This window comes from Sceloporus occidentalis, unplaced genomic scaffold (genome assembly GCF_023333645.1).
Source record: "Sceloporus occidentalis isolate IW3139 unplaced genomic scaffold, rSceOcc1.0.p SCAF_8, whole genome shotgun sequence".
NCBI lineage: Eukaryota > Metazoa > Chordata > Lepidosauria > Squamata > Phrynosomatidae > Sceloporus > Sceloporus occidentalis.
In genome coordinates this window covers 20392674-20415140 of record NW_028316988.1, presented here as the reverse complement: position 1 = coordinate 20415140, position 22467 = coordinate 20392674, and the positions used below count along the sequence as shown (strand labels likewise).

The 22467-nt window shown below is 43.2% G+C and overlaps 1 long non-coding RNA gene across 2 annotated transcripts; it reads left to right on the top strand.

Annotated features, from left to right (window-relative positions):
- The first annotated feature begins 4127 nt into the window (after window positions 1-4127).
- Window positions 4128-12103, top strand: LOC149308140 (uncharacterized). Of its 2 annotated transcripts, none has more exons than XR_016282212.1 (3): window positions 4128-4177; window positions 9509-9567; window positions 10963-12103. It is a non-coding gene; the product is annotated as an uncharacterized LOC149308140 (long non-coding RNA). The 2 variants fall into 2 exon arrangements; XR_016282211.1 differs by having other exon boundaries at window positions 4138-4177; window positions 9512-9567.
- Window positions 12104-22467: the final 10364 nt, after the last annotated feature.

Below are 22467 nucleotides of genomic sequence, written 5' to 3'. Positions count from 1 at the left end.
TGAAGAATTAAAGCAGTGTGACATCATTTTAGCTGCCATGACTCTGGGAGCATCTACACTGAAGAAATAATGCTGCTTTGACACCACAATTGAGAACCAACATTGGCATAATGGTTTGAGTGTTGGACTAGGAGACCAGGGTTCAATTCCCAGCTCAGCCATAAACTCACTGGGTGGCCTTGGACAAGTCACACACTCTCAGCCTCAGGGGAAGGCAATGGCAAACCTTCTCTAAACAAATCCTGCCGAGAAAACCCCATGAATGGTTCGCCTTATGGTCACCATAAGTTGGAACAACAATGAACGATATCACTTTAAATGCTATAGCTACATCTACAGAAATCCTGGGATTTGTAGTTTTGCAAGTCTCTTCTCTGCCAAAGAGAGCTGGTGCCTCCCCAAACTGCAAATCCCAAGATTCCATAGGATGGAGCCATGGCAGTTAAAGTGGTGTCAAACTGCATCATGTCTACAGCGCAGGTGATTCTTCTGTCCTACAGTATCCGGGATTTATAGTTAGGTGAGGCACCAGGCTGAATATCTCAAACTACAAACCCCAGGATTCTCTGGGATAGGCCATAGCAGTTAAAGTAGTGTAAACTGCCTTAAAACTGCAGTGTGGATACACTCTAAGTATATCGCTTTCAGTGCTCACTTCTTGTATGTTTTTAGCTGTGTTGTTCTTTTACAAATTGTAAACTGCCTTGAGTTCCAATTTTGGGAGAAAGGCAGGATGATGATGATGATGATGATGATGATGATGATGATGATGCATATATCTTCCTCTTTCTGCCTGTTGATGATGACAATGGCGATGATGATGAATGAAAATATATTAGTAGTTTGTGGCCTGACTTGATACCATAGATAACTTGGAGTTTGAGGCCTGGTTTGCAGATTGTGGCTTTATAGAACTGAAAGGGACCCCAATGGTCATCTTGTTCAACCCCCTGCCATGCAGGAATACACAACTAAAACACTCCTAAAAGACACCCATCATTTAAAGACCTCCAGAGAGGGAGATTCCCCAACTCGCTGAATAAAGAAGTTCTTCCCAATGTCTAGGTGGAATCTCTTTCCTTGCAATTTTAATCTCTTGCTTTGTGTTCTTGTCTCTGGAGCAGCAAAAAACAAATTCCCCCTATATTCTATATGGCATCCCTTCAGATGAGTGCTTTTCAGGCTATCAGACTGGGGGACTGGAGATTTCCCCTCCAATGTATGGCACTACATTGGTATCCATTGGCTACAATGGTTTCTTCCTTTCCTTGAAACTCACCAGGGACCAGCACTTTGACTAGCCCTGTTCCAGACATTCAAAGATGGCTCTCATATCTCCTCTCAGTCTTATATTCTCCATGGTAAACATCCTGAGCTCCCTTCATCTTCCTCCATATGGGTAGAATAAAACTTTAGTCACGTATTTCACGGCATGGTTCACATGGAAAATTCTAGATGGTCCCAATGTGGGACTAATGAGCACCATGGTCAGCATTTTTCAAGTATGGAATAAGGCATGGATTCACTGTACAGTCAGATGTCCATACCCACAGATATTTTTTTTTTATCAATGGATTCAAGCTTCCATGGTTTGAAAATATTTTACAAATATATAAATCCCAAAAAGCAAACTTTGCTTTTGCCATTTTATATAAAGAACACCATCTTACTACACCATTGAATGTAATGGGACTTGAGCATCCATGGATTTGGATATCCACGAAGGATCCTGGAACCATACTCCAGCAGATACCAAGGGTCTACTGGAGCAAGCTTGTTTTCTGCTGCTCCAGAGATGAAGAACTGGTGCAATGGATTCAAGCTACAGAAAAAGAGATTCCATCTGAACTTCTTGGTGGTGAGAGCTTCTTTGACAAACATGGAAGATCTAGGCTATTCTAGATGTGAGCCCTGATGAGGCCTGCCCTTGGCAATGCCAACCTTGCCAGGGTTGCCTCCTCTTTCTCTAATCTTCCTCCCTCTTTTCTCTTTTTCTTCATTTCTTCCCCCTCCATTTCTCTGTGTTGTCTCCTTCCTTCCTTCTTTCCTTCTCCTTTTCTCTCTCCTTCGCCCTCCTCCTCTCAGCTCTCTCTTCTGTGGGGCATTGATTTTTCCATCCGTCAGCAGAACGCCGGAGGAAAATGAAAGAGCCTCTTCGCCATCGATCTGCAGAACTCTGCAGCCTTGGGTCAGGAAGGGTTTGGATCCCGCACTCCCCTGGCATATCATTACCCCAGACTCCCAAGTACAAGGCTTTTTCGGAAACCCAGAGAGGCTCTGCATTTGTAGCAGGTTCCAGGAGGCTCAGACAGCAGGCCCTGGCGGGGCTTCCCAGGAGACCTAATCTACGGTTGCTTTTGGTGTGGTGAGGAGCTTCTTGTGGAAATGTGTTGACAGGTGAGAGTGTTGCTGAATCCACAGTTGGGGCAGGTGGGTGTGCTTCATGCACCGTGGCGCTTTTGCTCGCCTCCCCTACAAATACGTCACGGCTCTTCATAGGGTATCATTTATACTCCTCATGGTTTGCTCCAGAGAAGCATGAAACTACACTGTGGCTGCAGTTTTGCTTCTTCTGGGTTCTTCCTTTTGTGTGTTGAATAACAGAATCTTGGAAGGGATCACAAGGGCCATCCAGTCCAACCCCATCTGCCCATCCATCCCTTTCTTTATATCCTGCCTTTCTCTTAGGCTGGGGCTCAAAGTGTCTTACAAGAGGGAAGAATAGAAACACATAGTTTAAAATGTATATGATATTACACAATAATAGGAAGAGACGGTTAAGGCGCGACATAACAGCCATGCTTAAATCTTTGGTGTCATATTGAGGTTGGAGCAAGCTTGGTTTCTGCTGCTCCAGAGATGAGGACACAGAGCAATGGAGTCAAGGTACAGGAAAATAGTTTCCACCTAAATGTCCCGGTGGTGAGAGCTTCTTTGACAGAGGAGTGGTGGAGTCTCTATCTTTGGAGGCTTTTAAACAGAGGTTGGATGGCCATATGAGCGCTTTGGCTGTTTCTTCCTGCATGGCAGAATGCAGTTGAACTGATGGCCTTTGGGGACTCCTTGGATAATAAAAAGACGGAAGGAAGAAGGAGAAAAAAAGGAAATGTGGCTCACCTTTAAGACTAACTGGCTTAAAGCATGAGCTTTTGGGGCTATAAATCCACTTCTTCAGATACAGTATCCAGCATATTGAAGCCTCACATATAAAGCATATTTGTATAGTTGTGGGAGTGGGATAGAATGTAATAGTATCCAGCAACCCGTCCTATTGCATTCTGTTCCACTCCCACAGTTATACAAATATGTTTTATTCCTCAAGTCTTAATACTGCAACCAATACTGCAACCAAAGAAGTGGGTTTATAGCCATGAAAGCTCACACTAGAATAAAAACTGGTTAGTTTTAAAGGTATGGCCACATTTCTTTCCCCCCTCTCCTTTCCTTTCTCCTTTTAATGCTGTAAGAGAGTAACATGGCTACTTCTTCAAAAACTACCTCTTTGGAGGATGGAAGAAACAGAGTGACCAGATGTCATTATTGCAAAGGAGGACAAGGCACAGCAAAATGTACGATGCTCAAGAAAAATGTCGGATATTATAACATAAAATCTAAAAATACGAAACCGTATTTTTCTACACAAAACCATATTTTTCTAATGAACTTATCTGCTTTAAAATGCCTTGTCGGTTTGCAATATACGTATACTTGCAATATATATCTGAGCAAGACACATTCTGAACATTGTACTTTACTAGCAACAAACCCTGGACTGAATCTACATGTAAAGTATTATTATTATGAATGCACCATGAGCTCGGGAGGCAAATCTCAAAGGGGAGCAGCAAACACGGTGTTACTCAATGTGCTTCCTTAGATCTGCTCAAAATAGAGGACGCTTTGCAGTGACGAACATATGTTGGAAAAGGTGGCTGTCTGGATACTCTGGGAAGAGAGAAGTGCACCTGCCTTGCAGAAACATCCACAGAGGAGATTGTGGTGGATTTGTACATTACTTGCCATAAATCTCTTATTTTTACTGCAAGTGCTGCCAAATATGTCTCTCTGCCCCCTTTGAAAAAGTAACTTCCCAAGCTCCTCTCTCTTTCTTCTCTAACAGATGGAGAGGCTGAGGCTATCCAGGGCTGAAATGGGCAGCAACTTGAGAGGAGAGAAGGTAGGATTCAAGGTGGGAAGTTGGTCTTTCAAGCTTCAGCCACTCTCTGTCTCTCTCCCCACCCTCCTCAATCTCTCTTTCCTGAGCAATCTGTGCATATCACTTCCTTTCACTAGAGGCTGCTCACTTTCACTCCTTGTCTCATTTGAGTGCCTTTCAGTTCATTTGGGTAGCACTGGAATGAACAAAAGGTATAGGCAGGCTGGGAATTGAATGAGCCGGGCTTCGATGCCGTTGATGGCTGCTGAAATTCAGCAAAGAAATCTCACCTCTTTCAAGCTGGGGATATATAGGCTTATATCATGCCTTCCACCTTTCCCTCTTGAGAAGGGACAGTCCTGATTAATCCTCTGTTATCCTACTTTTCCAGCTACTTTTCAAATGTTCTGGTTTCTCGCTTCTCCTCCTACTTTGCTGCTTTGTCCTGACTTGGTGCAACCTGAGTTCAAAGGGCAAAAGTAGTTTGACCACTTCCTTATGATAAGCCCACTAACATGATATGAGCAGCAATGCACCCTTCATCTCCTGTTTCCCAAATATACATTCTCTTTGCTAACATGATAATGCACCGGGCCCTTAATATCCACTGCGGTTTGGTTCCAGGACCCCTCCTGGATACTAAGATCATGTCCCATTAAATGCAATGGCATAGTGAAATGGCGTCCCTTATATAAAAGCAAAAACAAGGTTTACTTTTGGAATTTGCTGTATATACTCCTGTATAAGTCTAGAAATTTTGACCCAAAAACCCTGAGTCGACTTATCCGTGGGTCAATGTAAGTACTGTATCTTAACTCTTATTTAAAACAAGAAACCGTCCCTTGGTGAACGGCAAGAGTATGATCTGTTTTGGAAGCACTGGCCTTCTCTACTTTCTCATCCATCCAGCCTTAAGACTAAACACAAATTGTGCTGGAATGTTGTAAGTTTTTGACATTGTTTTGTTTTGCTTTGCTTTGTTTTGCTACATCCTTTAGACCCTTTGTTATATGCCCCTATGTTTTACCCTTGACTTATCCACAGGTCATAGCAAAATCCATAATTTTGGCCCTCAGTCCTGCCCTCGACTTAGTCATGAAGTCAATTTATAGTCGAGTATATACGGTATATTATTTTTAATATTTTTAAATAGTGGATGATTGAATCTGTGGATAAAAAAATCTGTGGATACAGAAGGCCAACTGAACATGTTAATACATGATAATACTTTGGTAACATGGTAATACATGTCTCCCAATTGCTTTGATGTGGGAGGGATGGTCCCATTAATCCTATGTCTTCCTACTTTTCCCACTCTTACAATTTTACAAATATGCTTTATAACTAAAGCCTTACTCAATACTGCAGCCAAAGAAGTGGGTTTGCATCCATGATTTCTCATGCTAAAATAAAAACTGATTAGTCTTAAAAGTGTGGTCACATTTCTTTTTCCCTCCCCATTCTTTCCTCCTTTTTATGCTACTTTTAAAATGTCCCAGAGTTTCTCCCTGTTACTCCCACTTTCCTCCTTTGTCCTCAGTTGGCTTCAGTTGCTGCAAACTGAGTCCAAATGGCAAAAGCAGTTTGACCACTGCTGACAGTAGGATATGATCAATGCTACAGCTTTCATCTCATCTTTCCCAGTGATTGATACACAGATGTACATTATCTTGAATATCTGGAAATATAACAATAATAATAATAATAATAATAATAATAATAATAATAGTAGTTTATTTCTATCCCGCTTTTCCAATTCAGATCAAAGCGGCAATATCTTCCAAGGAGGGATATATCTTCCAAGAGACAAGGACCATCCCCATTAATCCTCTGTCTTCCCATTTTTCTTGCTGCTTTTAAAATGGCCCAGTTTCTTTCTCTTCCTCCCACTTTACCCCTTTGTTGTCAGCTTACTTCAGTTGCTGCGTAGTAGGGCAAAAGTAGTTTGACCGTATCCTTATGATAAGTCCACCAGTAGGATATGAGCAATGCTATGTCTTTCACCACATGTTTCATGTTTCATGTGTCATCTCATAGTTTTCACTCAGGGCATGTATACATGGGTCAGTTACACCATTTACATGTGGTCAGTTACACCATGCATGTATACATGGGTCAGCTACACCATTTCCCCTGCCCTCGCCACAACTTGTCCACACCATACAGGGCCAGAGCCCCAATTCGAGTACACGTGTTCACAAGGGAATACTATATTGTTGTGTGCCTTCAAGTTAATTCCAACTTATGGTGATCCTAAAGCCACCATGGGGGTTTCTTGGCAAGATTTGTTAAGAGGAGGCGTGCCATTGTTTCCCCCTGAGGCTGAGAGCATGTGCTTTGCCCAAGGCAGTAGGTTTCATGGCCGAATTGAGATTCGAACCCTGGCCTCTGGAGACATAGTCAAAGATGGGGGGAGCAAACCCCCCTCTGAAGGAACGTCTCAAGAAAACCCCATGATTGGTTCACTTTAGGTTACCCTTTAGTCAGAAATTGCTTGAAAGCACATAACAATGACAACAACAAAAACCTTTACTAGCTTCTTCCACATGAATAACCTTTGCTGTCTTGACCATACTCTGATGTTGCTTGGCCACACTTGTCCTGTTTTTGACTGTGAAATGTTGGAGGTTACGTTTTGTGTCAACTCCTCTTTTGTTTGACCTCTTTCTCACCTTCAGGGCAACTGCCTTGTTCCTCTTTTATTCTAGTACAGAAATGGTGTCACCAATCTAGACTGGGATCTGAAAAGAGGGATTGAAGCCTCATGGTGCAGGTGGAATATTTGGGGTTTTTATTCAGCCCAGATTTTTACATCGAATTGATTTGAAAATCAATCTGCACCTCCCCAACCCAATGTGAGATAGTTGTGCTTCAGATTTCACAGTCATCTGACTTTTGCAGCAAAACACATATTGCCAGTAAGACTCCAAAAAAATAAATAAATCCATATTTTAGGATCAAATATGTTTAGAAATGCACACTTGGGGAGGAAACATGTTTATGGATACCTATCTTATAGGGGAAACATGTTCCAAAGAATGTATCTGTAAATGAATTTTAATACCAATTTTTTCAAAGGCAGATCAATGCCAAGTTTTTAAAGGCAGATACATCTGAAACAGACAGAGAACAGAAATCGAATGACCATGTGAAAATGGATGTTGTTGTTGCTGGCTAGCAGCATAAAATGTACATGGCACATGACATAGGTTACATCTACACTGCAGAATGAAAGCAGTTTGACACTGCTTTAGCTGCCATGGCTCAATGCTATGGAATTCTGTGATTTGTAGTTTTGGGAGATGTTCAGCCTACTCTCTTAGAGAGCTCTGGTGCCACAACAAACTACAAATCCCAGGATTCCATAACATGGAGCCGTGGCAGTTAAAGTGATGTCAAACTGCATGCATTCTGCAGTGTAGCAACAGTCCCAGTTTCTCTGTACTCCTCCTGCTTTCTTCCATTGTCCCTTGCTTACTTCAATGGCTGCAAACCGAGTTCAACCCTGACTGTAGTTTCACCATTTTTCTTTCCAGCAGGGAAGGGCCAAGCAAACCTTTTAAAATTGCCAGCAAAGAGATCAAATAATATTTTACCCTGCATTAATAGAACTGTAGCTTCCAAGACAAGAGAAGTAATAATCCCACTATATTCTGTGCTGGTCAGACCTTGTCGGGAATACTGTGTTCAGTTCTGGGCATCTCATTTTAAGAAGAATATAGACAAGTTGGAGCAAGTTCAGAGAAGGACAAGAAAGATGATAAGACGCATGGAGAACAAAACATATCAGGAAAGGTTGAAGGAGCTGTTATATGATCAAAGGCTTTGAATATCTCAAGGGCTGTCATAGATAGGAAGGAGTATGTTTATTGTTTTAACGACGCCATTGTATTTAATGGAACTTGAACATTCATAGATTTTGATATCCAAACCCCATGGATACCAAGAACCCACTGTAATTGTTACACTCTATCTATCAGTTTAACTCATATTAAGTTTCAAACCCAATGGCCATCTTACTACCCCCCGTCATTTCTCAAAAAAGTCAATCATAGGCTTCCAATCCTTAAAACAAAGCAAAGCAAAGAAAAAAAGCTACCTATGACTTTTTTTCCTAAGCAAGATAGACTGTTTATCAGTCTCCGCAAATTCATCCATTTTCGACAACCATTCCTCTTTTATAAACAGCATATTACTCTTTGATTTCTGAGCATATCATAATCTTGCTGCTATGGTCATATACTGAAGAATTCTTCCATAACACTTTACTAGTGGATCAGCCATCAGTCCCAGAAGAAAAAAGTTCAAGTTTTAATTGTATATTACTTAGAATCATAGAAGTTTATCACACAGAAGGAATTTCTCTTAATCTCGAATGAAAAGAAAGTGGGGCCAGAACAGATTCATGTGAATTCGCTAGTTCAGCGAATTTACATGAATTCGAATTGCATTCAAACTGACTTCCCATTGCCCGAAAATAGCGTGCCATTGCCCCAAATTGCATGTGATCACCTCTCACGCAATAACGTGAAACCCCATGGTTGCGTTCAGACTGACTTCCCATTGCCCGAAATTGCGCGTGGTAGTCTATCACGCAATAACGTTAAACCACATGATTGCGTTCAGATTGCCATTGGATTATACGTCCAATTTCCCTTGTCTGATAACGTCCATAGAGTTGGAAGGAACCCCAAGGGTCATCCAGTCTAACCACTTTCTACCATGCAGGAATACACAAAGCATTTCTGACAGATGGCCATCCAGCCTCTGCTTAAAAACTTCCAAAGAAGGAGACTCCAGCATCCTCTGAGGCTGCATCTTCCACTATTGAACAGCTTTTACCACCAGGAAGTTCTTCCTAATCTTGAGGTGGCATCTCTTTTCATGCATTGACTGCCTAGGGGCCCATTCCAACTCTAGGATTCTATGATTGTTGGTAAAGGTTGGAGAGGAATTGACACTTTTGGGTTTTCCATTACACAAACGTATTATAACAGTGTTTCCGAAACTTTGGTCCTCCAGATGTTTTGGATTTCACCTCCCAGAATCCCTGACTGCTGGCCAAATTGGCTGAGACTTCTGGGAGTTGAAGTCCAAAACACTTGGAAGACCAAAGTGTGGGAATCACTGTGTTACAAATATATATCCAACTTATTGAGAAATTCAATGTTAGCTGCTGAAGAACGGGTCGGGTAGCTTTGCAAAGGACATAAACAGCCTGGATCTCAAAGGAAGCATCTTTCCAATGTTGCTAATGCGGTTTAAATTTAATTTTCCTGGACTTTACGGCAACTCTTATGTTGTCATTTTTTCTTTCTCTTGTTTGGTTTTTAACACCTTTGCCTGATGAAGAAGACAGTGGAGCTTCGAAAGCTTCCATCATGTATTTTATACATTTTGGCCCAATAAAGGTATTGCTCTTTTGTGGATTTTAGATGTTACAAAATGTTATTTTACATTGTAAAGGTTTTGGATCAAAGACTTATGGTAGGAATAATCCTGGCTCAATGCTAGGACACTGTAGTTTTGTTAGATCTTTGTATTTAGCATTCTCTAACAGAGAGCTCTGGTGCCACCAGAAATGACAATTCCCAGGATTCCCTAGCACTGAGCCAGGGCAGTTAGAGAGGTCTCAAACTGGATGATTTCTGCAGTGTATTTTGGCCATATGACTGCTGTTTGACAATTGAACACCTTTGGAGTTGCTTAAACAGAGGCTGATTGGGCGTCTTTTGGGAGTGCTTTTGTAGTGTGTTCCTGCATGACCAAAGGCGGTTGGATTAGACAACCTCTGAGGTCCTCTTTCAGCTCTATAACTCTATCCATGCAGCTTTTCCCACTGCTGTAGCTTTCTTTCACCATCCATGCATGTGTGAGCTGGCGTCAGCCATCCCAGATCTTACAACCCCCCATTGCTCTGGTCACTGTTTTCATGGCCGGCTTGGAAAGTGGAGGCTGCAGCTGTGACAGCCTCCATCTCTTGGAAAGTCTGACTCACTCCTCCAACGAGACAGGCGAGGAAGGCAGCCAGCGGCGAAAGGAGGCGGCTGAGCGCAGAGGGAAGCCACAAACAGATGTGCTGACATGCTGAGAAGGGCTTTCAGGGAGAGGAGAAACAGGGGGTTGAAGCTGGGCTGGAGGTGGCAAGGCTCTTTCATCATCATCCTTCCTGCCCTAGAAATGTGAATTGTAATGGAAGTCACAGGGGCGATTCCAAGGGACAATGGGGGCTGGCAAGCACTCTAACATTTATGGCCAGCTCAGACATTGTCCTGACATATAGTCCAAACATATATCAGCCATTGTATTTCATATACAGCCAGAATGGCGTAGTGGTTTGAGTGTTGAAAGTACAACTCTGGATAATTCTGGCTCAGCAATGGAAACCAGTTGGGTGATTTTGGGCAAGTTGCACCCTCCCAGCCTCAAAGGATGGCAATGGCAAACCCCCTCTGAACAAATCTGGCCAAGAAAATCCCATTATATGGTCGCCTTAGGGATGCCATAAGTCGGAATAGACTTGAAGGAACACAATATTCATGTACAGGCCTTCCACTGAAAAGCTTTGTTGTTGTCATGCGTTTTCAATTCATTTCTGACTTATGGAGACCCTATGATGGGACATTCTTGGCAAGATTTGTTCAGAGGAGGTTTTCCTTTGCCTTCTTTGGAGGCTGAGGGTGTGGAACTTGTCCAAAGTCATCCAGTTGCGATTGAGTGGGGATTCGAACCTGGGTCTCCCAGAGTCCATGGCTGCATCTGCACTGCAGAAATAACTTTTTCTATCCTTTCTTCATATGGCTAAGGAGGAAAATGGCTCCAGCTTGCATTGAGACCCCTTCAGACTGCAACAGACCACCAAAAGCAGTGTTCAAACACGAATCAAGGAACATGAGAGACACAGCAGACTGGGTCAACTAGAAAAATCAGCAGAAGCAGAACACATTATAAACCATCCTGGGCATAAAATGTTGTTTAAAAACACTGAAATCCTGGACCATGCCAACAACTATCAGGTCAGAATGCGCAGGGAAGTCATTGAAATCCATAAACACCTAAACAACTTCAACCGGAAAGAAGAAACCCTGAAAGTAAACAAAGTTTGGCTACAAGTCCAGAAAAACACCATTCATAGCCCCCCAAACCCACAAAAAACTATGGATGCTGGCCATGAAAGCCTTCGACATCACAGTGGCACACCTTTTCTGACCAAATCTTGCCAAGAAAACCCCATGATAGGTTTGCCTTAGGATCGTCATAAGTCGGAAATGACTTGAAGGCGCACAACAAGATGCACCCCTAATCTTTTCCCCCCTGCACTGAACTCTTTCATTGCTCATACCATGAATTTGTGTGTTGTTATTTTCTTTTTAACTGGGCATCTCTACAAAGGAATGCTCTATAAAGCTTGTGGTAGACAGCACCAATGCAGGAATACATGGAAGGTATTGTTGGATCCAGCCGGAGTTGGCCCTAAGAGCTGCCAGAGCGCATGGAACTCTCTGTACATCTCTGGATATCTCTGCTGCACTCAGCAGCTAGGGACCAGGGTTCAGGAGGCGGTTGCCATAACAACCATTGGTACTCCTGTTCCCCATCTCAGATGCAAATGAATTGCATTTTTTGTTATTAGTGTGCCGAATTTCAAGGAGGAAGGGAGCCGACACAGACACGTTTTGGGAGAAGATTCATTGAGCAAAAGATTCATGTGCATGAATGGCAGCCACATATTTGCAATGTTTCTGCTTGCAACGAAAGCTGTCCCAGCCTGATGCAAATCTGAACCTTAATCCTGAAAGCGTGGTACCCTGCAACTCCTATCCCTTTATGCCTGTGGTTACCCTGTTACTACAGGAGAAGGCTCTCTGCACATGTTCTGAGGCCAGGATGAACAGATATCCTAACCGCAAAGGAGGGCAAGGGACTGTAAAAGATAGGATATTGAAGAAAAATGTAGGGCATTGCAAAATAAAAACAATAATGATAAATATGCATCATTATACAAATATAAATTCATTTCATCTAGTTTATTTACAGTTATATTGTTGTTGTGTGTGCCTTCAAGTTGTTTCTGGCTTATGGCAACCCTATCATCCTAAAGCCCCCTATCCTGGGGGTTTCTTGGCAAAATTCATTCAGAGAAGGTTTGGCATGGCTTTCCCCTGAGGTTGAGATAGTGTGACTTGCCAAGCACACCCAGTAAGTTTTATGGCCAAGAGGGAATCGAACCCTAGTCTCCAGAGTCATAGTCCAGCTCTCAAACCACTACACCACTCTGGCTCTCACAGCGATATTAAATATGCTGTATTATTATTATTATTATTATTATTATTATTATTATTATCTCATTATATTTTATCATCCTGTCCTCATTGCAAATAGGTGGATAAGATGGATCCTTCTAATGTTCTTCTTTTCCTAGGAGCAGCAGCAGACAAGACTTCCCCCCAGAGCTTAGGGTGCATTAGTTTCTCGGAGGGAAAAGGGACAGAAAAAATGGTGTTACTCAATGGGCATGCTCAAAATGGAGGAGAGTTTGGAATTCATCCTGGACAGATGCTTGAAAGGAGGACATGTCTTGGAAAAGGAGGACCTCTGGTCACCCTGTCGGAGGCACTGGTCTCCTTTCCACAGTGCACGATTTTCACGGCATAAACCCCATGCAATTTTCCTCCATGTGATAAAGTCCCTAGTCTCTGGCGCAGCAGAAAGCAAGCTTGTTCCATCCACAATATGACATCCCTTCAAATATTTGAACATGGCTATTATATCACCTCTTAACCATCTCTTCTCCAGGCTAAACATACCCAACTCCCTAAGTTGTTCCTCATATGGCATGGTTTCGAGACCTTTCACCATTTTGGCTGCCCTCCTTTGGAAACGCTCCAGCTTCACAACATCTTTTTCGAATTGTGGTGCACAGGATTCCAGGTGAGGCCTGACTTCCCTTGACCTAGATCCTATACTTCTATTGATGTAGACTCTTCAATTCAGGATTTTCCTGGTGCTCTGAGGAAAATGGCACCTTTAGTCCCAAATCCCACACCTTTGCTCTATTATGCCAAGGATGGAGAGCTCTTGCACTGAGCAGGATTTTTAAACCGAGCAAAAAGCTGGACCTGGTAGCCTCTGGGGCCCCTTCCAGTGCTATGATTCTGTAATAAGAAAGACTTTGCAAGATGCCACAGATCAAAAACAGGTTGCCGTTCTAACACCCCAATTCTCATGCCAAAGCTTGAATTGAGACCCCTCCCCTTTATTATTCACCTCAGCTCTATGCTCCCTTGTGTGAGCCAAGACAGAGGCAAATGAAGTACGCAGCTGAGCTGCATAACAAGAGGAGAATCATTCCGTTGCTATTCACATCATGGGGAAAGGGAGAAAATGACGCCAGAATCCTACAGGATCAGAGCCAAAGCATCTCTCTGCAGGGCTCAGAGATGTGGCTATTCTGGACTGTATGCTCCAGATTCTGGGAGGATTCTGTAGGATGGAGTAGAAAGGTTCTCCATCTGGCCAACCTCCCAGGGTTTTTCTGAAGAGGAGTTGGCGAGGGGAGAGCAATGCACATCAATCACCTTGAACTTCTTGGAGGAAAGGCCGGATATCAATGCAACACATAGATTAATAATATAGTTGGCCCTTGGTATGCATGGATTTTTGATCCATGGATTCAAGCATCCATGGCTTGAAATATTCAAAAATATATACATTCCTAAAGCAAACCTTGGTTTTGCCAATTTATATAAGGGACACCATTTTACTACGCCATTGTATTTAATAGGACTTCAGCATCCACAGAGTTTGGTATCCACAGGGATCACTGGAACAAACCCCCAGTGGATACCAAGGGCCCACTATTGTATTAAGCCAGCATGGTATAGTGGTTTGAGCATTGGGCTATGACTCTGGAGACGAAAGTTCGAATCCCTCCTTGACCATGGAAACCCACTGGCTGACCTTTGGCAAGTCACAGGCTCTCAGCCTCAAAGGATGGCAAACCCCCTCTGAAGAAACTTGTCAAGAAAACCCTGTGAAAGGTTTGCCTTAGGGTTGCCATAAGTCAGAAAATGACTTGAAGGCACACAGCAACAACAGCAACATTATTTATTAGGAATTTTCACCTCATTCCCAACCTTACTTGCTGAAAGGTGGACAGTGGCTTTTCTATGTATGGATGTAATTTTTCACTAATTTTCTTCTCAAAGAAAGCAACAAATAATATTTTTATTCCTGATGTGAAAAGGCTTTGAAAACCACACTGTTTTGAAAAGCTATTTGCAATTTGGTCAGGGCTTAATTTGGGTGTGCAAAATTCATATGTGGTAGTTTTGCATAGAGAACAGCATCATCTTTTCAGAGTTGCTTAGGAACGTAATGTCCAGATCAAGAGAAGTTGTAGTGCCACTCTATTCTGCTTTGGTCAGACCTTACTGAAATCTTGTGTCCAGTTCTGGACACCACAGTTCAAGAGTGCTATCGACAAGGTGGCCTTCTTAACCTTCTCTCTTCCAAGCTAAACATACCCCGGTCCCTAAACTTCTTCTCATAGGGTTTGGTGGTTTCCAGACTTTTTCACCATTTTGGTTGCCTTCCTCTGGATGATGATGATGATGATTCACATTATTCATTATCATTATTCACATTATTCACATTATTCATCATGAAGATGAATCATCATCATCATCATCATCATCATCATCTGGAGGTCATCTCCAATGCACATGTCCAATGTGCAACTTTACTTTGTACCTTGGCCTGGATTCTACAAGCAAATGCAGTTCCCAGCCTGGTGCAATGAGGGTTAAACATGGCAGGTGAGATCCTTAAGACAGATTCTGCACTTGCTGTTGAACTTTATGGCTGCACAGAGTTCTTGGAAGAGATATACGCAGCTGCATGATGGACAATTGACTTAGGCAATTGTGATTGACTGTGGGTGGCTGGTGGAAGGGGGACTAGAGAAGGTTTTGAAGGTTTGCAGTTAGACAAAAGTTGTGAACTGCATTTGTTCGATAGCCTATGACCACCCCACTTAGTGTCCCCCCCCCCCTTGGTCTAGCTTCAGGGGAAAAAATCTTACACTCTGATCCACGGACGTGTAAATAGCATGGACCTGTGAGTTTCAGAAGACCTCCCAAGTTGATAGCTTGTGCTCTGTCATCCTTGGCTGAGCTCATGAGCTTCTTAAGTTGGCATTCCAAAGGGAGGTGCATAGGAATCCCAATACAAACTGACCTGATCCATACCTCCTGGAGTAATCTGTGTTTTGCAGCTTCCTTCTCACCCCATTTCTCACTGCTGGGATATTCTGAGGCAGTTTTTGACTCATAAATGGGGTGGGAAAGCATAGTTTGCATTTCCTAACTTTACAAATCTATAGCTGTGTTGCAGAGATGCAATGAAACCCTGTTATCACTAGCCTGCTGTCCCATTACGATCACACTAGTTTAAGAATGGAGGCATACTATTTTGGCATAATTTCTTATCACGCTTCCTCCCCACGGATTTGGCAACCATGGTTGTGTGATCTCTTTTTCACACAACTGAACACCGCCTTCTGGGAGGAAGGGTGGGAATGAGCAATTGTGGCCACCAACTGCCTCCTGAAGCCGGCTGCTGTGTGAATGTTTCACACATATTGCTGTTTCGGCCCCTTCTCAAGTGTGTGGGAGTGCTGTGTGCACCATTCACACAGCAGCCCCATGCAAGTGGCTGCGGCCACCAACCGCCTCCTGGAGCCAGTTTGCTGTGTGAATGTGCACACAGCAGCTGTCTTCAGGAAACCTTTAGCAGCTGCAATTGCTGCAAAGGGGGGAAAGGAGACAGGAGAAGACTGATGGCCACTTATACCACATGGCTGTCCGAGAAGTGAAACTCCTGCAGAAGAAGCCTACTGAACAAAGGAAGTAATAGAATAGCAGAGAGATTGGGAGCCTATGGATGGGTTTTGCCTATCAATGAAAAGGTACACAACAGTAACAAGTAGCATGCAAAGTAGAAGGAGCACAAACACATTGTGGTAAGTACGGGTCAAAGACATTTTTATCCTGTGAAAACTCTACTTTTCTAACCTGATAAATCCTTATTGATTTGTGAAGATGCAGAACCAAGCAGTAGCACTCAGATGTGCATTGGGGCCTTCTAATGTCCTTGGTCACTTCTGGTGCTCACTAGATGTTGTGTTGTGCTCTGTCATTTTCCAGCCAGTACCCTGATGCATCAGTCAAGCTCCTGGCTACCACTGAACAGTGGACACCCATACCTTGTAAAGTCTTGGCAGGCCCTAGGTGAATGCAGACATTACAAAACGGCTCAGTTCAGTTTTGCACACATGTATGGCCATTTAGGAAGACGCAAGTCCCAAGCAAAATGCCAGCTATCTTTATGAAAATGGCTCTTCGGCATACATGGGACATTCATTGGATGATGATGTATTCTGTGTGTGGCTGCCTTTGAAAATGCAGTAGGTGATCATAGAATCATAGAGTTGGAAGAGATCCCAAGGGACATCCAATCCAACCCCATTTTGCCATGCAGGAATACAGTATCAAAGCACTCACAACAAATGGAGAATAAAAACCTCCAAAGAAACAGACTCCACCACTCTATGAAGCAGCGTATTCCACTGTCAAACAGCTCTTACCATCAGGAAATTCTTCTTAATGTTTAGGTGGAATCTCTTTTCAATCCTAGTCTCTGGAGCAATAGAAAATAAGCTCTCAGTATGCCAACCGTTTGAATATTTAAACATGGTTATCCTGTCCCCTCTTCATCTTCTCTTCCCCAGTTATATTCAGCTCCCTCAGTAATTGTTCATAAGGCTTGGTTTCTAGACCTTTCATCATCTTGGCCATCCAAAATGCAAAAGAAGTTAACAGTTGAGTTCAGTTTGGAGCCCTCCAAGTCAGCTGGGGGCTATAGGGTAAGCAGGAGGAAGAGAGTGTGAGAAACGGGGACATTTTAAAAGCAGCTGAAAAAATGGGATGACAGAGGACTAATTGGGACTATTCTTGCCAAATTGGGATAGTTGGCAGGATGTTGCTGCCTTAATATTTCTGAGCGCTTATTGATTTTGTACACTCCGGACTGATAGTGCCTGAGAAGATTCAGCTACCCAGGAATCTCAGTGGTCCACTTTTGGCAGATCATTTTAGGGTGGTGGTGGTTGAGCTCACCAAGCCTAGTGTTGGGGCACTTGAACCCCAGTGTCCCCTCATTCCAGGGTCCATGTCCACCCCTGCAATGTTTCCTACTGATGTCTTACTTGGCACATTCCCAGTCCCTGCAAGAAGTATCCATGGGTGATGCTACGAAGTTCACAATTTCCCCACACCGATTTCCTTCCCTCTGCACATGGGCTCTTCTGACAAAGCATGTCTCCACCTTAGCACACTTCCTTCCCTTTCCCCTTCATCCAAATCCAGCAGTCCATCAGCAAAGGGATGGAGGAGGGGGAACAGCTCCGGCAGCTTCCTTGTATCCATGCATCAGTATTTTTAGCTTGGTTGTGTGCTGCTGTGTGGGAGCTTGTACTAGGCAGAAGCTGGGTTGAGCATTTACCTATTATGACAGCAAGGCTTAAGGCTGCAGACAATTCTCAATCTCGATTTTGTTTTCCTCCACACTCCGCTTTGCCCTTGCAACTTCCACTCTGGTCCTTCTGTGCAGTGCTTTCAGGGCAGCTCCAATGGAGACACTTGGCTTTTGTCAAAACTTTCATTCTCTTACTTTTTTTAAAAAAAACAGAAATTTGGTACCAGAGGCAGACATAACACGGAAAGAAGAGGGAGAGACTCCTACATCACACACAGACACACACAATGAGCAGCTTAATATATTTCCGCAAACATCTTATTTAAAACTAACAATATGTACATGAAACTAAACCACCGAGTCAGGTATGCCTTCCGCAACCCAATACTGAACATCTATATTTCTCCTTCGGCCCTCCTTCACCATCTTCCTAGTGCTGATGTTGCTTTTCAAATTTCCATTGAGACACAGGTGGAAATGTGGGGCAGGTGTGCATAAAAAGGTCTTTGTAAACAAGACTGTTTTTGACAAAGACTTTGCAATTATTTCCTCAAATCTAGCAATCAAAACCTATCCAGGCATGAGGTCCTGAATACTGTTGAGCACTATCCATAACCTTGGGTAACCATGAGAACTACATTTACAATGCCTTAATGCAGATGCTGTTGGTAGCCATGGGAAAGGTACTTTCTCTATGGCTTCTGAACACCCTCAGATACTGTGACAAGCATACCAGGGGCATTTTTAATATGTGTGGGTATGTGTGTGGAAATACCAGGGACTGAGCACTTCACAATGCTAACATCTTCTCCAGTATTACACAGATGAAAACTGGGATTTGTGTGACAAAGCAACATCCGAGTGTGGTCAAGATGGCAAAAGTTGTTGTGAGCTATGAGATGCTGCAGCAGTTTGCTTTTGCCTGAGCCTAGTGGGAAGGGCAGTGTCCTGCCCCCTCCTCTCCTCTCCCCACTATTAACTGAGCAGCGCAAACTACTTTTGCACCTTGAACTCGCTTTGCAGCAATGGAAGTAAGCTGAGGACAAAGGAGGAAAGTGGGAGGAAGACAGAAAACCAGGACATTTTAAAAGGAACTGAAAAGTGGGATGACATAGGATTCATCAGGACTCTCCCTATCAAATTGGGATAGCTGGAGTGTATATGCTAAACAACCAGGAGAGATGGGCTTATTTGGAGTCACTGAAGTGGCCTAAGACTTATCAAGGACATACTTGGAGTCAATTTGCTACTCTGGCTGCGAGCTTTGAGTGTCTCATTTGCAGGCTTTGCAATCCATTGCCCTGTTCTCTCCCACCAAGTGAAAGCTTTCCAGGTGGACCAGACTGATGTGGGCCTTTTATTTGATCTTCATGCACATAGTAAAGCGTTCTTCACCTGACCTCCCTTGAGAGGGATGGGGGGGGGGGGAAGCAGAGAGTGCAACCCTAGATCAAAAGCAAAGACATGGAAGGAAGCCAGGCAGTAGGACAGAAGAAACCAGCAGTCCCGGTGACTGCAAGGATCAAAAACGAGGAGTGACCCTCATAAAGGAAATGGAACACTCTCCTGACTCTCAGATGTTAGAACAAAGCGGGAGCCCAGGTACCCAATAAAAGATGCTGTCTACCGTGGAAAATGCTGGGAAGTTTCCCAGAGTGGTAACAGATTGCAAGTGGGAGCCAGTGACAGTCTGAAGGGAGAACCTGCATACGAACTGAAGAGAGCAGAACTATGCAAGGAAATGCAACCATGTGGGAATATCAACCTCTTTGCTTTGATTGTGTTGCATTTTTCCAGATGCCAGATGCATTTTCTTTCTGCTTTGTACAGTTGACACTCCATGTCCGCGGATTCCTTCTTTGTGGATTCAAGCATCCATGGCTTGAAAATATCCCACACCCACACTATCTATCTATCTATCTATCTATCTATCTATCTATCTATCTATCTATATCTCCCAAAAAGCAAACTTTGATTTTGCCATTTTATACAAGGGACACGATTTTACTACACCATTGTACTTAATGCACCAAGACAGTGGAATGACCGGAAGAGATTCGACAGCTGAATACGCCGTCTGAATTTAAAAGTTCAATAAAGACCAGTCTCTTCTGGCAGGCTTATCCAGATGATTTTTAAATTGTGAATGTTAAATGACAAATTTGAGAGGTGGATTGTTTTAATCTGTGTGCATCTTATTTGTCCTTTTAAACTGATGTGTGCTTTTAACTGATGTGTTTTAACTGATGTTATTTATTTGCTAATTGTTGTTGTCTTACACCTTGATTCATGGAGAAGAGAGGGTGAGGAGGTGATACGATAGCCCTGTTTAAGTATTTGAAGGGGTGTTATATTGAGGATGGAGCAAGCTTGTTTTCTGCTGCAGATACTAGGGCACAGAGCAATGGGTTAAATACAGGAAAAGAGATTCCACCTCAACATGGGGAAGAACTTCCTGATAGGAAGAGCCATTTGACATTGGAAGATGTTGCCTTGGAAGGTGGTGGAGTCTCTTTCTTCGGAGGTGTTTAAACAGAGGTTGGATGGCCATCCGTCGGGAGTACTTTGATGGTATATTCCTGCATGGCAGAATGGGGTTGGACTGGATGGAAGAGCTGGGTCTCTTCCAACTCCGCCATTCTATGATTCGACGAAATGTTGCCAGGATAAGAAGATGGTATCCTAGAGCCCACCTTTGGGTCAGTCCAGCCACACTTGCCTTGCATTGCTTTGGGTGACAGGTTGCGTCCTCCGAGTTGTCAGGAATAGTGATGAAAATCTTGGCACATTTTATCCTTGCAAGCCTTGCTGTCAAAACCACAAATAATCCCCATCGTCATTTCCCAGCTGCGTGAGAACACTAAAAGACTCCGGTGCAACGTTTGCTCACCTTTTCATGCAAAAGGCCAGAAAGACCAGATTTTTTTGTTCCTGTTCTTTCCAATTCTACTTTGGTGATTCATACATGTTTTGTTTATCCCAGAATATATTCTGTCAGTTCTTACTACAATCAGAGACTTCTTACACCAGCTTTGCAGGTCAGTTTATTTATACCAGCTTTGCAGGTTGGAAAGAACACGAACAAAATTTTCAGTCAGTCTGGATTCAACTTTATAACTCAGAAAATGTGTTTTCTGTGTCGGAAGCAGTGTTTTCTGCACAAAATACACGAGTCTGGATCCCATTTTTATTCCACAGAGTCGATCCACTGAAAGAAGTGTTGAATGATGAGTAAACACATAAGTAAATAAGTAAATTGAGTCAATGGTTCTACTCTAGTTGGGATTATTAGTCTGACCCAGACCATTGCTTCTTGTACTGAAAATCGGTTTTTAGGCAAAAATAGTTTCTTATACATTAAAGGGGTATTTTTGTAAACACAAGTTGCCCCAAAGGAATCTCACAGTTAATCCATTTGTTTGGCTTTGAGTGCTGTCAAAACCCCTGGGAGATCAAGGTTCGTCGAGTCCCTACTCAGACATGGCAGCAAACTGGGCAACCTTGGACAAGTCCCATTATCCCAGCCTCAGAGGAAGGCAATGGCAAATCCCATCTGAATAAAAATTAACCCCATGATAGATTCAGTTTAGGGTTGCCAGAAGTCAGAAACAACATGAAGGCACACAACAACAACAACAACAACAACAACAAATGCTTTCCACCCCAAGTATGCTACAGACGCAGCAGCATCTCTGCTCAGACTGTCCCTGTTTCATTTTGAAGGAGCTGCATTGCTCTTGAACCGTGAACCTCCACTTAGACACTTTTGTGTTTGGAAAAGAAAGCACAACAGTCCACCCGTCTCATTTTGTAGGCCCGGCTGCCTGGTGTGAGCATAGAGCCGGCTGGGCTGATTTTGTGCATGTAAATGGGCATTGCTCCTCCTTTGCACACTGGTTGCTGGGCACAGAGGCACAGCATGAAGGCTATGTGTGTGTATATATGCATTTAAAAAGCACCTAGGGTGGATGGTTCCAGGGCACAATGGTTTGCCTTCTTCACACAGCCTTCCCCATCCCTCCTTGCATCATTTGCAAACCCAATGGCTTCTGTCTCCAGGGATAGAACTCTTTTTAAGGTGACAATGCGAGTTCAATATTGTTAGGCAGCTTGTTATTAATTTTACCAACTTGCAGGTATTTGCATGGGGAGGGCAAATGGCATTTCCCCATCCATTGTCATCGAACCATCCTTCGATATGAAGACTTTTACAAGCCTCTCACAAGCACACGTATGCTTAGAAGTAAGAGTGAGTAGGTTGCAAGTGGTTTTTGTTACTCCGGGGAGATAATCGCGGCCTCAATATTTCTTAGAGCCTGATCATTCATTACGGCTGCATCTACACTGCAGAAATAATTTGTGGTTTGATACAGCCTTAACTGCCGTGGCTGAGAACTAAGGAATCCTGAGATTTGTAGTTTGTTGTGGCACCAGAGCTCTCTGATAAAGAAGGCTAAGTATCTCATAAAACTACAAATCCCAGAATTTCATAGCACTGAGCCATGGCAGTTAATGCAGTGTTAAACTGCATTATTTCTACAGCGCAGATGTAGTCTCCACTTCTTCATTTTACAGATGAAGACCAGGAGACAAGTGGTCAAGCAGCATCAGATGGTGGTCAAGATGGCAAAAGTTGTTAAAGAGGAAGGACATCCAGGCTAGGAAGAGGATGTAGCTACTTGCTTTTGCCCAAGCCTGTTGGGAAGGGAAAGATCCTCCCTACTGAGTTAAAGGAGTGTAAACTGTTTTTGCACTTTGAACTCTGTTTGCAGCAA